Here is a 12,683-nt window from a genome sequence, read left to right as displayed (position 1 = left end):
ATAATAAAGGAAAGATCAGAGCTGCTGAACACCAGCAGCACAAATTTCACAATTTTGTCTATTTTGGAAAACAGAAATTTCATTAAATGGACAGCACTATACAATCCTGCCTTTTAAAATAATTTTCTTGAAGTATGTTTGCCTTGTACTGATTGCTAATTAAATAGAACTGTCGTAGTATGATAGTTACATAATTTCTTCTCATGTTCAGTTCTCAGAAAAATACATTTTAACAATTGACACTTTTTTATTTCTATAAGCAAATGGAATATTTAGATGTTGGTCACTTTTCTCCAGTATGTTCTGTAGATGAACTGAAAAACCCTAATTCCCTGGTACTGCCACCAGAAAATCCATCCTTTTTTTCCTTGTTTGCATTGAGAAACCAGGATTACTTCTCTCCCTTCTGACCATTTTTCCCAACAAATCACCATCCCTGTTATTATAAATATTCACTGCTAAGGGCCAGAAGCCACTGAGAACAAAACACAGAATAAGAACAGTACATAAAATTGCTGTGGAGCCTCTGGGTTTTTTGCTGCAATAGACATCTCAGTTGCAGACATCAGATGCATTTCATGAAGTTGGTTGCAAAACCTTGGCCCAAATCAAGGATGTTATTGTTTCTTTTCCCTGATAATTCTTCATCCTCTCTCTGCTTCTCTCTCTTCCCACGTCTCAGTAAGCCCGCCTGTGTCTCTGTCTGTTTGTCTGTGTCTCTTTTAGGCTATGTGACTCACCTGCAAACTTGCAGCCCAGTGAGTTGAAAACTGTTATCCCATCGTGTCTGAAATTGATTTCTTCTGTCTGAATGGTGCCTCTAGAGTTTGGAAAACAGCTCCAAAAGGATACAGTAATATACAAAAACATGAGTGAGCCCAGAGCTATTCTAAATAAGTTCTTTTTTATTTATAATACATATGGAAGAGAGTGTATGTATTTAAAGGAATGGAATGTATTTGCATTAAAATCAGAATCTGATGGTCCACCAAGATATAAAATCAAGCAAGAGCTATCACAAAGTCTGCCTTTCCAACAAGACTCCATGTTGTCCCCTCTGTTCTCATCATGGATCTACCTAGATCCCACCATCCCATCTGCACATACTGGGTTGGGGCACCTTGACACCCCTGACCTGCCTTTCACTATCCAATGGCCCACCCCACTACAAGCGAATCATCCTTCTGTAACTGCAATGTAAAATTTTTTAAAGAATGGCCATTTTACAAATCATCATAGGATTATTCCATTTTGAAGAATAATTCTGGTAATATGTCAAAATGACTTATCTTCTATGATATTTCAAATTTTCTCACAATTTTCCCCTTTAAGCTTTTTCTTACTTCCATATTTTTAGCTCTTAATTCTTCCTTATCCTTAATCTCATCTAGAATAACAGCTTCAGGCTCTCATCCCATTGGGTTTTGTCATTTTGCCTGAAACTTTTACTGCTTCTTTACAGACGTTTTAGAATTTGGTTTTAGCCTTTATTTTCAATTTGATTTCTCTTATCTCAAATTTTAAATTTTAGCTTTAATGTTTAACATTCTTATTAGACCTCAACTCTCCTACTTTATGGGAATGAAAGCGTTAATAAAATACTCTCATGTGTTTAGCTTTTCTTAACATTTTATGTTCTTACAAATGCTTATTTCCCCAATTGTTTCTCTTCTCCCATCCTTTTCAGTATCTTTTTTATAATATTTGTTGAGAAAATTGTGCATTTGTGCTGAAATTCCTTAATGAGTCTAAGTCATCAAAAAATAGGGGTGCATAAATATTTTGTTCCTAGAATTGTCCTTATGATTACTTCACTGGTTTTTCCAAACAGATCTCCTGGACCTAAGTACTTCATAATGATGGATATGAAAAAACAAACTTAAGATACTTAATCTATAGGTTAACCCTTAGAATATAAAATTTTTCCAGGTATGCTTTTCTTCTTAAAAACCTCCTATCATCCAAGCCTTATGTGGAAAGATACAAATTTTGACACTTATCATCTCTGTCCCCATATACTATACTGTACCATGAGCCTGGGTGTTTTGGAAATTCAAAGCTAAGGCAAGGCTCTCCATTCACTGTCCTGGGTCAGAAATCCTAAGCAAGCAGGTGGCGATGGGCCTTCTGATGGTTACTTACGATTCATAATGTGGTAGAGGAACCACAGACATCTTCTACTTACACCTGAATGCTCAACACATTTTCTGGGTTGTGTTATTCCCGTCTCAGAGGAATCATCCAAGAATCTCCTCAGTGTTATAATCCATTGACTTCTTTCTCTCATTGAAAGAGTTAAGACAAAGCTTGCAATGAGAATTTTATCCAAATTCTTCTAGGGGTGGGATGCCCTATTTTGGTCAGAAATTATACTGAAGGATTTCAGGCTACAAAAATATATCAGAACCTAAAGAGAGGGTAGAAACATTTTACTCTAGGCAATGCTTTTTGGTTCTAAGAAAATCTGAGATGACAACTAGATGCAGATGCTCTTCCTAAAGGAAAACTAGATATTCTTCTGGCAAAAAGTAGAATTTCTAAAAGACAATTTAAACAGCCCATCAGGGTATAGACAAGAATCAAATTGCTCCTGATTTTCTGTACTATCTATCACTCCTGTTAAACTCTAGTATGTGGTAATATCTTATTATGAGGTTAATTTGAATTTGGGTAATTAGCAATGGCATTGAACATCTCTTTATGTGTTTGTTGGCCATTTGTGTATGTTATTTGATGAAGTGTGTTCAAATCTTTTGCCCATTTTTAATTGAGATTTTTTTCTCTTATTATTGAGCTATAAGAGTTTTTAATATATTCTTAATACAAGTGATTTATTAAATACATATTTTGAAAATATATTTTCTAATCTTTGGCCTTTCTTTTTATTTTCTTAAAAACCCAGAGAGGCTATCTATGTGTTTTTGCTGAGATTATGCAGCAAGCCAGCTTGATTCTACTTCTAGCATTATTTCCTCTATGCAGCACTGAGGGCAGTTTTCTCTGCAGAAACTTCACTGACAATTCAGCAAATATACCATAGATCAGGAGCTTATGGATAGGGAGCAGACTGCGGACAGGAATCTGTAATAACTCTGTTGCTTCTTAAGAAGGAATTCTTTGGCAATTTGCTATGTGAGGAGACTTCCAGGCTCAAGTGTTAATTGTAATCCCTTTGTTTTTAAAATAGCTGATCGTAGAATAAATAAATCTTACTTTCTCTTTTTTAAAAAAAAAACACAGGCCTCAATTTCCTAAAATATTCACTCTATATATAAACAAATGTAAGCTTTAATAGAGTGTCAAAAATGGCTTTGCAAAAATGTCAATGGGCCGGTTGCTATGAATAGTAGTTTATACATAAGCACAGAATGTTGCTGAATTATTAGAACCCCAGTCATTCAAGACCATGACAATGGCCTCAGAGTTATTCTCATCTCCATAGAAACACACATTCTACCAGAGCATCCCTAATTCATGAAGAATATTGATATATTTGTGCCAATTCATTCATGTTCTTCCACCTAATCTCCTGAAGTAACTATTGGGCGTTTAGGAAATTTAAATCTAATTTAAATTAGAAGGAGATGCGAAGTGACCCAGACTTGGATTTAACCAAAACCTTTTGTCTAACGCATCTGACCAACTTATGTAATTGTTCTCCCTAACAACGAAACTGGTTAAAATGTTTCCTAATGATCTGAAAGAACTGTTGTTTATACACATAGCAACTAATTTATTTTAAGACAGTTTCAAAAACATTGAGAGGAACCATATTTCCTAAATAATTCACTTTAAAGAAAATGGCAATTTATTATTTACCAAGAGATTGTTATACTGCAAAGAGAAAAGATTTTGGAACACACGCACAATTCTCTCCTCAACTGAGACAACTGTGTATTCTTTCTATTTTGTAGATGCAAGCTTCTTTCTGAGTTCCTGTAATGCTCCCTAATGTGAAAATTTCTTTAAAAACTGGAAAATAGAACTTCCTCTTTTTCCAACTGGAACCATGGAGGGTGTAGAAGAGAAGAAGAAGGAGGTTTCTGCTGTGACAGAAACCCTTAAGAAAAAGCAAAGGAATTTCACAGAGCTGAAGATCAAGTGCCTGAGAAAGAAGTTTGCCCAAAAGATGCTTTGAAAGGCAAGGAGGAAGCTTATCTATGAAAAAGAGAAGCACTGTTACAAGGAATATAGGCAGATTTACAGAACTGAAATTCAAATGGCGAGGATGGCAAGAAAAGCTGGCAACTTCTATGTACCTGCAGAACCCAAATTGGCCTTTGTCATCAAGATCAGAGGTATCAATGGTGTGAGCCCAAAGGTCCAAAAGGTGTTGCAGATTCTTCGCCTTCATCAAATCTTCAATGGAACCTGTGTGAAGATCAACAAGGCTTTAATTTACATGCTGAGGATTGTAGAGCCATAGAATGCATGGGGGAACCCAAATCTAAAGTCAGTAAATGAACTAACCTACAAGGGTGGCTATGGCAAAATAGATAAGAAGAAAATTGCTTCAAGAGATCATGCTTTGATTGCTCGATCTCTTGGTAACTATGGCATCATCTGCATGGAGGATCTGATTCATGAGATCTATACTGTCGGAAAATGCTTCAAAGAAGCAAATAACTTCCTGTGGCCCTTCAAATTATCTTCTCTATGAGGCAGAATAAAGAAAACAGCCATCCATTTTGCAGAAGGAGGAGATGCTGACAAGAGGGAGGACCAGATCAACAGGCTTATTAGAAGAATGAACTAAGGTGTCTACCATGATTATTTTTCTAAGCTGGTTGTACCTGCTTTCATACTGAACAACGACAACAAAAAAACCTGAAAATAAATACACCTGGAGAAGGTTCCCTAACCCAAGAATGAACCAAGGATTTCTCTGAATTGTGGGCTTGGATTCTTGGCTAGTCATGTCCTTTTATCGATGCTATAAGCATGGTCCCAGCTACCTAGATACAGAGGATAGTCTATCCCAGTTCTTAAAAGGGCAACTCCTTACTTACTTTACCCCAGATTAGCAGACTCATTAATTTATTACACAATCCAAAACGTAAGCTACGTTTCTGCCTGATATCTTTCTGGCACACTGGGCCTTCTTAGGCCTATGGGTCATTAGATTGACTTGCAGACTTTGGACATGATGAATCCTCAGATTACCGAAGTTGTACTCATTTTTTATGTATCAGTTTTTGTAAAAGTCTAAGTTACATATGACTATAGTTTAAGGTTAAATATTCCATTAATGTTGTTAAATAAAATAGCAATTTTCCTGACGACTTCTTCTTGTCCAATTTTCTCCTCTCTACAAGCAGCCACATTCAATTCTATTAAAGCTGATATTTTAAGAAATTTCTTTGATATTATTAAGTAATATGTTTGCTCATTCTTGATTTGTCAGTTTTAGTTTTGTGAAAAGAATACCCATTATGGCAGATGAAGATGAAGCTTCATTTCTTCCCTTACCCCTCTACATTTCCTCTTTCTCATCTCCCTATCCTCCCGTAGAGTTATACCATAATTTCAATTGATTGATATTCAATATTTACAGGACTACAGTAACACTATTCTCAAATAAGATATGCAGTAAACCGATTGCTTTCATTTCCCGTACAACTCTCTGTCCTGCAGTTAATCATTGTATAATTGTTTAATTTCTATTAAATTAGCACCAATTTAACCCCAAACTTTCTCCCAATCCTGTATCTTCCCTCAGGAAATAGAGACACATAAAGCAATATCTCAATTTCATCTTCTTTAAGAAATATCTCCTGGAGCCCTATGAAGAGTGCTCACATGAACCTGTTGCTTGCTATGCCTTTATCCCTCCTGGACATTCCTTTTTTCTCTCCTCTATCAGAAATAAAATAGGAAAGTATTGATTTTGCTATTCTTTTTAATCCCATACCTTTCTCATTCTTAGGTTACTTATTTTAATAGAGAATATTAGCCAGTATTTCCCTAAGATTGGATGTATTCAGGATAAATTTTTTGAGAACCTACATACCTAAGAATATCTTTATATTTTTTGCATACTTGGTTGATAATTGTCCTGATCATAGAACTATAGATGGAAAATGATTTTTCCTTCAGAATTTTGTGTTCTAGCTTCTAGAATCATAGAGAACCCACATGATTCATGATTCTTTCTTTGTGGTTTTTATTTCCTCTAGAATAGCACGGTTCAATTGAAATATAAGATAATCTACAAATGTTAGCCACATATGCAATTTTAAAATTTTAGTAGCACATTTTAAAATATTAAAAAGAAACAGGTGAAATTAATTTTAGTATTTTATTTAACTAAATATATCCGGATGTTATCATTAAGAAGTGATCAATATAAATCATTGTAAGAAAGTATTTTACAAACTTTTAAAATCTAGGTGTTCAAAATATAATGTGTATTTAATGTGTATATAATGTGTATTTCACACTTATAGCATGTTTGTTTGGACTAGCTGCATATCAAAAGCTCCATCGTCACATGTGGTTTGCGGCAACTTTATTGGACAGTGATACTCAAGAAAGATATAGGTATTTTCTTTGCTGCTAGTCTTCTAATCATTTGCCTTGATGAGGGCTGAATTTTGCTTATTTTTCTAGGCATTCAGTGAGACCAGCTGCCTGACAACTCATTTGTATCAGTTCTAGGAAAATTCTTTAAATTATTGCCTTGATAACTCTCATCTTTCTCCATTTCTATTTACTCTGTTTCCGAAACTTGCTATTCAACAGATAAGACACCAACTGTGCTTGCTGATCCTCTAATTTATTTCTCCCATTTTTCAATTTATTTTTCTTAGTTCTGCTTTCCAAATTTTTTATTTTCTAATACTTCCAGTAGAATTTTAGTTATATTTTTAACTTCAAAAAGGTATTTGTGTCCTGCATGTCCATGTTTAACTGCACCTGTTCTTGTTTCATGATTACAATATCTCCTTGTAGCTGAGCATATTTGTGGTATTTTAAAAATCTTTTCCTCCTTACAGTCTGTTTCCTCCGAACTTCTTTTTTTCCCCCTCTTCATTTGCTTAGTCTCTGATTTTTTATGTAAGAGGCTTTCCTCAGATATCTGGCAACTCTCAGTTTTCTGTTCTTATTTGTAAGTGGGAAACTAAGGAGTTGATTCATTGAGTATATGAGTTAAGCCTCTCAAGGATTCATTTTATCATAAGGTGAGCTGACTGTGCCATTTCATTGGAAAAGCAGTGATGTTAATATTTTTAGAGCTTTGCTCTTCCACTGATCAGACTTTCCAGAGAAAGTTCTTCCATTCTTCTGTTCTAACAATAGCAGACTGGTTATTTGATTCTAGGAGCCTAGCAAGAGACGAGGAAAAGAGAGCATCAGCATCGTATATGCCTGTGTGCACTTAATAGAACTGCTGCCAGTACAGAATCTCCATTTTCAACTGTAACTGAAGGACCCTTTTTCAGAAACCCTCTATGTTACCCACTGAAGAAAATAAACCTCTAGTATTCTGCCAGGGGTAGGGGAAGCTGCATAATTTCTTCAGTCTTTAGAGGCTCTTTTACTGTGCTGCATTTTGGCATGGTGCCACAAACATATGCTGAGAAGCGCGGTATGAAAGAGCTCTATTAAAAGGCCATTGTGAGCTCCTCTTTCATTCATTTATTAATATTACACTGTTTAGGAAATTTTCAGGCATGCTCCTGTGTTAGAGTTTGGAATTTGGAAAACTAATTTGAGACAGAATAGTTTTCAAAGATTTTTCTTCATGAAAGTACAACATGTCTCCTGCAACCATTGTCTAGCCACTGATAGAAACACCTACCCCACTTCAACTACTTGGTGTGAAGTCTTTCGATGTAAGTCCAAACTTGTTACCAGGTTCGGCATTCACAAAGCTGCCGCCCTCTCCCACCCCTCGCAACACCTACCTACTTTTGAAGTATGCAGTTAGGATATACTGCCACCAGGTGGTAGATTTTGGTATCATTCCCAATGTCTCAACTCTAAATTGCATGTTTTGAAGGAAATTCAAGGTTTATCCAATTAATGTTTCTACTAGTGCTATTTATGAAAACGTTTCAATGAAGAGCCTAAACATTTAAATATGTCATAGTAAAAAAATTCACATCGATTGTTTTTCTTAGAAAAACAGTTTCTAATGGAAACATATTCTTCTCACTAGTGTTTGTTATCACAAACAACTTAATCTAATCCTGTTCTACTTCCATTATTAGCAGTATTTTATATAACACTTGTTCTAACATCTCTTGAATCTTAGATTTCAAATCGATTGGTTTTAAATATTTACATATTTAAATATTACATATTTTTCCAAGTACTTATGCTCCACAAGCATGAAAGATTATGAAATATATCTCCACTTCCCCTAGTATTTAGTTTATGCTATCTACTGAACTCCTCCAATGTATTAGTGATATCTAAAAGATTTTTCCTATACCTCATTAAAGCAAGAGACCATGCCAGGAGCCAAAATCTAGATGAGTCAAAAGCCATTATTAGAATAAATAATTCTGCTCAATAAAAATGGGCAAACTACTGATATACACTACTTAGCCATTGTACATCCTTTATGCTGTGTGGAAAAAAGAAAAGCCTCTCCCAAATGATCATATACTGTGTGATTCCATTACATAACATTCCTGAACTGACAAAATTATAGAGATGAAAAACAATTAGTAGTCGTCAGGGGTTAGGGATGGTGGGGGAAGAAAAGCAGGTGTCACTAAAGGAACAGCAAGAGGGAGATCTTTCTGGTGATGGAATAGTTCTGTATTTTGACTGTGGTGGAGGTTCCATGAATATACACACGTGATGAAATGACATAGAACTACAAATGCACATTGGTATAGTTTGGGTAAGTCTCCATATCTCACACTGAAACGTGATCCCCAGTGTTGGAGGTAGATACTAGTGGGACGTGTTTGCCTCATGGAGGTAGATTCCTCATGAATGGGTGTGGCTGCCATCCCCAAGGTAATGAGTGAGTTCTTGCTCTATTAACTATCTGATTGTTCATAACAGCCTGAGAAATCCTAGCTAGAGCAATCAGGCAAGAGAAAGAAATAAAAGGCATCCAAGTAAGAAAAGAGGAAATCAAACTATCTCACTTAACTGATAATATGACTTTTTACCTAGAAAATCCTAAAGACTCTCCAAAAGGCTCCTGGAACTAATAAATTACTTCAGTAAAGTTTCAGGGCAAAAAATCAATGTACAAAAGTCAATAGCATGTCTACACACCAGTAACATTCAAGCTCAGAGCCAAATCAAGAATGCAATCCCATTTACAATAGCTAAAAAAAATAATAACAACATATCTAGGAATACATATAACTGAGGAAGTGAAAGATCTCTACAAGGAGAATTACAAAACACTGCTGAAAGAAATCATAGATGACACAAACAAATAGAAAAACATTCCATGCTCATGGATTGGAAGAGTCAATATAATTAAAAATGCTTGGCCATACTCTCCTAAGCAAACTACAGATTCAACACTATTCCTATCAAGCTACCAAGGTCATTTTTCACAGAACCGGAAAAAAAACTATTCCGAAATTCATATGGAACAAAAAGAGCCTGAATAGCCAAAGCAATTCTAAGCAAAAAGAACAAAGCCAGAGGCATCACATTACCTGACTTGAAACTATACTATAAGGCTACAATAACCAAAGCAGCATGGAACTGGTACAAAAACAGATACGCAGACCAATGAAACAGTTTAGAGAACCCAGAAATAAAGCCACACACCTACAGTCATCTGATCTTCAACAAAGTTGACAAAAATAAGCAATAGGGAAAGGACTCCCTATCCAATACATGGTGCTGTGAGAGCTGGCTATCCATCTGCAGAAAAATGAAACTGAACCTCTACCTTTTACCATATACCAAAATTGACTCAAAATGGATTAAAGATTTAAATGTAAGACCTCAAACTTTAAGAATCCTAAAAGAAAACCCAGGAAACACCATTCTGGATGTCGACCTTCGGAAAGAATTTATGATTAAGTCCTCAAAAGCAATAGCAACAAAAACAAAAATTGACAAGTGGAAGCTAATTAAACTAAAGACCTTTTGCACAGCGAAAGAAACTATCAACAGTTAACAGACAATCTACAGAATGGAAAAGATTTGCAAATTATGCATCTGACAAAGGTCTAATATCCAGAATCTATAAGGAACTAAAACTAATCATCAACAACACAACATTAAAAAGTAGGCAAAAGACTTAAACAGATACTTCTCAAAACAAGATATACAAGCAGCCAACAAACATGTGAAAAAATGTTCCACATCACTGATCATCAGAGAAACATAAAATCACAGTGAGACACCATCTCATACCAGCCAGAATGGCGATTATTAAAGTCAAAAAACAGATGCTGGCAAGGCTGCAGAGAAAAGGGAACTCTGCTACACTGTTGGTGGGAATGGAAATTACTTCAGGCACTGTGGAAAGCAGTTTGGAGACTTCTCAAAGAACACACAACAGAACTACCATTTGGCCCAGCAATACCATTACTGGGTACATATCCAAAAGACAATAAATGGTTTTACCAAAAAGACACATGCATTTGTATGTTGTCACAGCACGATTCACAATAACAACAACATAGAATCAACCTAGTGTCTATCAGTGGTGGACCAGATTTAAAACAATGTGGTACATATACACCATGGAATATAACACAGCCATAAAAAAGAATGGAATCATGTCCTTTGCAGCAACATGGATGCAGCTGGAGGCCATTATCCTAAACACATTAATGCAGAACAGAAAACCAAATACCACACGTTATCACTTTTAAGTGGGAGTTCAATGTTGGGCACTACTCATGGACATAAAGATGGCAACAATAGACACTAGGGACTACTAGTGGAGGGTGAGAGGAACGGAAGACAAGGGTTGAAAAATTATTTATTGGGTACTCAGTACCTGGGTGATGGGATCCGTCGTACTCCAAACTTCGGCATTACACAATATACCATGTAAAAAACCTGCACATGTACTCCTTGAATCTAAAATAAAAGTTGAAATTCTTTTGTAAAAAGAGTCTGTCATCTTTTCTCTCTCTTGTTCTCTTTGCCATGTGACACACCAGGTTCCCTTCACCCTCTGCTATGAGTGTAAACTTTCTGAGGCCCTCACCAGAAGCAGGTACTGGCACCATGCTTCTTGTATAGCCTGCAGAACCATAAGCCAAATAAACCTATTTTCCTTATAAGTATACCCAGCCTCAGGTATTCCTTTATAGTAACACAAAACAGACTGATACGCATTGTACCAACATCCGTTTCCTATTATAGTTTTGATACTGTACTATAACTATATAAGATGGAACCATTAGGGGAAACTGAATGAAAGATACAAGGATCACTCTGTAGTATCTTTGTAATGGCCTGTAATAAAACTCCAAGACTCTAGGTGGAAACAAATATTGTTTTCTCACCACATCATGTTCTCATTACCATGGTACAATTCATTTATACAATTTGAGAATCTATGACCGTAATCTCTATACAGATGCTCCTTGTCTTATGATAGGATTACAGCCCAATAAACTCATCTTAAGTGAAAAATATAAGTTGAAAATGCATTTAATATGCCTAACAAAGTGAACATCCTAACTCAGCCTCACCTACCTTACACATGCTCAGAACACTTACACTAATCTACAACTGGGAAAAAATCACTTCACACACAGACTATTCTATAATAAAGTTATTATTTAAAAATTTGCATTGTCTGGGCACGGTGGCTCATACCTGTAATCCCAGCACTTTGGGAGGACAAGGCAGGTGAATTACATGAGGTCAGGAGTTCGAGACTAGTCTGGCCAACATGGTGAAACCTCTTCTGTACTAAAAATACAAAAATTAGCCAGTTGTGGTGTCCCACGCCTGTAGTCCCAGCTACTGGGGAGGCTGAGGCATGAAAATTGCTTGAACCCACAAGGGGGAGGTTGCAGTGAGCTGAGATCGTGCCACTGCACTCCAGCCTGGGTGACAGAGTGAGACTCTGTATCCAAAACAAAAAACAAAACAAAACAAAACAAAAAACTTTCAATCAAAATACAAAGCACAATTTCTCAAAATGAATGCTATTTGCACAGCATTATAAATCAAAAAATCACAGGTCATACTATAAGTTGGGGACTATCTTATTCAAATTGCATTTGAAATTTAGTTTGGGTCTAATTTCTAAATTTGTGCCTATTTTTAGATCTATTTTCTTCTTGCTGAAATAACATGCTTTTTTTAATGCTATTAAACTTGAATATCTGTACTCAATAATACGGCATCTTAGAATTTTGCTTTTTTCCCTTTATTACTTGTCATATGGTTTTATTACTTCTTGAAAGATGGTTTTTCTTTGTTATTATTTTGGATTGGAGACTTAAAATGGTGGCAGCAGTTGTTCAGAATAACAACAACATTTTATGGAGAAGTTTCGAATCTTTATTCCATGAAGAAAAGTAATTCTGAAGTTTTAATGAAAAATCTATTAATTATTGCAATTATGTTGTTGTTTGAACCTGCACCACTGGAAAACAATGCATGCTATTCTTCCAAATCACATTTTAATGACTAACAAGTTGACATTTACTAAGATTTTATTGTATTCTAAAAGCATTTAATTTTAAACATGAACTCTATCAACCATGTATTTAATTGATAACTAA

At 35.6% G+C, this 12,683-nt stretch overlaps 1 pseudogene; it reads left to right on the top strand.

The window, feature by feature from the left end:
* The first annotated feature begins 1,381 nt into the window (after positions 1–1,381).
* On the top strand, positions 1,382–4,756 carry LOC100973885 (large ribosomal subunit protein uL30-like; annotated as a pseudogene).
* Positions 4,757–12,683: the final 7,927 nt, after the last annotated feature.

This window comes from Pan paniscus, chromosome 6 (genome assembly GCF_029289425.2).
Source record: "Pan paniscus chromosome 6, NHGRI_mPanPan1-v2.0_pri, whole genome shotgun sequence".
Taxonomy (NCBI): Eukaryota; Metazoa; Chordata; class Mammalia; order Primates; family Hominidae; genus Pan; species Pan paniscus.
This window is presented reverse-complemented; position numbering and strand designations above follow the sequence as displayed.